Below are 3,164 nucleotides of genomic sequence, written 5' to 3'. Positions count from 1 at the left end.
TGTTGACAAACTGTGAACTATCTTAAGCTCCTGACCACCTCTGAGCCCAGGCTCTACAGACTTCAGACAGGTTGAAATTACCCGATGTGTGCAATACCGGGCACAGTGTAAAACTTGTGTCCTTGCCAGGGATGTCCCCTGAGATCACATGAGTCCTTTGAACTAGCCGATGGCCCACACAACTGGTAACAATTCCTTTTTGAAATAAATTGCCAGAGGTGGGAGAGGGAGAGGGAAGGGCTGGCAGGAGAATCCGATCCTCAAAGGTCTGTAGAGATTCTCCACTCGGCTCCCCGAGCTGCCCACTCAGTGCGGAAACTCTATCTAAATACAGATAGCGGTTTCACGCAAAGGGGCGGGGCTGGCTTCCTGGGAAAAAAACTGAACCTCTCCGTTTTTGCCTGGTCTAAAAGTAGCTGTTCCCTGGATACCCACCGTGGGCTTTGTGATTGGCTGACTGTGATGATGGAGGTGGAGAGTAGCTGCTGATGGAGTTGCTGCATCCCTTAACCTCAGGTCCCCGGGAGGTGGGGGAGGGAACAGGAAGGGGGAGGGAATAGGAGCCATTTCTCTGCGCTGACCGACCTCCACGCTTGCAGCTCCCGTTTTCCCGGAACCCGGGCGGCTCCTTTGCTCAGTATTGCGCCATGCTGGATATTTTCATCCTCATGTTTTTTGCCATCATAGGCCTGGTGGTTCTGTCCTACATTATTTATCTGCTCTAGTGGCCTGGAGCTGCAGGGGCTGCGAGGGGAAGGATGGAGCCGAAGCGCCGAGCATCCTGCTTGCTGACGCACCGGTGGAGTTTTGCTTCTGGGCGTTATTCGGGTATTGATTCAAAACCAAAATGAAGAGAGAGCTTGTCTTTGTATCTATTTCTCAGACACATTGAGGTAGCATTTCTTGGATCAATCTGAAAAGAACAAGAAAGGCAAGGTTCCTTTGGGAACCAATTTAAACTGTGATTTAAAATAAACTTCACAATGCCCTGGGTTTTAGGTAGGGTGGGAGGGAGGGAGGTATATGGTAGAGCGGGACTAGCATTTCCTAAGTTCCTCTTCCATTTGGATATTTTCTACTGGCAGTGACTACAGTACATCCTTATGGATGGGGCGCGGTGGTTTCCAAATCTGCCGGCATAACTGCATTCATTAATTATTAACTCACTAGTGATCCATGCCCAGTTGAGAAACAATAGCTAATGAAATTTACTTGGGGTAAGGCCTGGGGGAGGTGCCCACTTTGCCCAGCTATGGAATTTGATGTGGAGGAGTGGGAAGGACTCTCAGCTCTCTCCAGAGTTCCTGACCAGCTGAGCACTTTCTTTCTGGGTTTCCCACAGCTCCGGTGTTCCGGCCAGCCAGAGGGCTCTGCCCAATAGCAGGACTCCTGAGGTCCTGGCTTCTTCCAGTGTGTCCGGATCCGGCTTAACCCTTGGCCAGCAGGGGCTCTGTGAGGCAGAGGGGCTCCTGGGGACATCAGGAGTTCAAGGACGCCACTGGCAGCTGCTGCGTGTGTTTACGCTGTAGACAGAGTGTACTGAAAATGTGGAAGGTTGAAACGCAGAATCAGTAAAGTCAGTGGAGAACTGCCCAACATTCCATGTGGGCAGCCTTTCCTTAGGTCTAAACGCAGTAACTGCACACAATGCCAAAATTTTCTGTCCTTTCTATTTTTACAAGCAGGCGTTCCCTTGTAAACTCAAGGGCAAATTCAGCTTGTCTGTTATCAGCGTCTTTATAGATTGTACAGTCTGAGGTTGTGTGGTTTCCCTCGATCTCCAGCCTTCCCCCAAAAAACCTCCTATCATTTGCAGTTTTTAAGATTTATCATTTCCTCCCTCCTGACCCCATATGTCCCCAGCTTCTTATTTGATGAGAGACATGGTTGTGAAGTTCTTATTCTTTGTGGTTCCCTGTAAAGTATTGAAACAAAATGTCTATGCTAGTTCAGGAAACGAAGTTTTACCTCTAAGGAAGGGGTTTTAAAACTTTTTTGATTGTTAAATGTTCTTTTGGTTTAAAAACAAAACAAAACTGTTTTCATAGTTCCTTGTCCAGTTAGGGTTGGAAAAAAAACCCATGTTTTAGGAAACAGAGTGGATTTGGCCCCCATCTGTGGTGTCTGTTATTCCCTTGGAGACCCCATCGTAATTGTTCCACATTGGTTTTCTTCTCTAGTGTAAGAATAAACAAGGAAAAAGGATTAATTAAGAATTTCTTGTGATAGTATTTTGTTCAGTTGCTGAATTTATTTATTTGGGTTTTTGAGACAGGGTTTCTCTGTATAGCTCTGGATGTCCTAGAACTGGCTCTGTAGACCAGGCTGGCCTCAAACCCACAGTTGGAGAGATGACTCACTGGTTAAGAGCACTGGCTGCCCTTCCAGAGGACTGGGGTTCAATTCCCAGCACCCACATGGCAGCTCACAACTGTCTGTAACTCTAAGATCTGACACCCACATGCAGACATATATGCAGGCAAAACACCAATGCACATAAAATTTAAAAGTGTCTCACACCTTTAACCCCATTTCTCAGGAGGCAGAGGTGGGCAGGTCTTTGTGAGTTCAAAGCCAGCCTGGTTTACAGAGTGAGTTCCAGGACAGCCAGGAAAACCCTGTCTCAAAATAAATAAATAAACTGAGAAGGAAAGCGAGATTGAGATTTGTGTAATTTTTTTTTTTTTTTTTTTGCTTTTGTTTTCGAGACAGGGTTTCTCTGTGCCTTTGGAGCCTGTCCTGGAACTAGCTCTTGTAGACCAGGCTGGTTTCGAACTCACAGAGATCCGCCTGCCTCTGCCTCCCAAGTGCTAGGGATTAAAGGCGTGCGCCACCACCGCCCGGCTTGAGATTTGTGTAATTTGTGTCACAAGTTTGTATCTTAAATGATTTTCTGGACAAGACTGCCTGAGGTGGAGAGTGAGCCTGTGGTCCTCCAGATGAGACAGGAGGACCGCTTACGCAGCAAAAGAAGACCTCACCTCTTCCCACTTTTTATTTTTGCAGTGCTCAGGACTGACCCCAGGGCTTCGTCCATTCTAGTCAAGCACTCTACCACTCCCCCAACTTCAACCCAAGATCCTGACATCTTACAAATAATGATGATAAAATGCAGGCAAGAAACGCTGCTGTCTTGTAACAGAATGAATGACCTTCGATATGAC

General features: G+C 47.1%; 1 long non-coding RNA gene across 1 annotated transcript; it reads left to right on the top strand.

Moving 5' to 3' along the window:
• Window positions 1-577: 577 nt before the first annotated feature.
• Window positions 578-2,209, top strand: LOC119813169. The gene is made up of 2 exons (XR_005285153.1): window positions 578-828; window positions 1,343-2,209. It is a non-coding gene; the product is annotated as an uncharacterized LOC119813169 (long non-coding RNA).
• Window positions 2,210-3,164: the final 955 nt, after the last annotated feature.

This window comes from Arvicola amphibius, chromosome 4, assembly GCF_903992535.2.
Source record: "Arvicola amphibius chromosome 4, mArvAmp1.2, whole genome shotgun sequence".
Classification (NCBI taxonomy): domain Eukaryota; kingdom Metazoa; phylum Chordata; class Mammalia; order Rodentia; family Cricetidae; genus Arvicola; species Arvicola amphibius.
The sequence above is the reverse complement of the archived record's forward strand: the minus strand, read 5'-3'. Positions and strand labels throughout refer to the sequence as shown.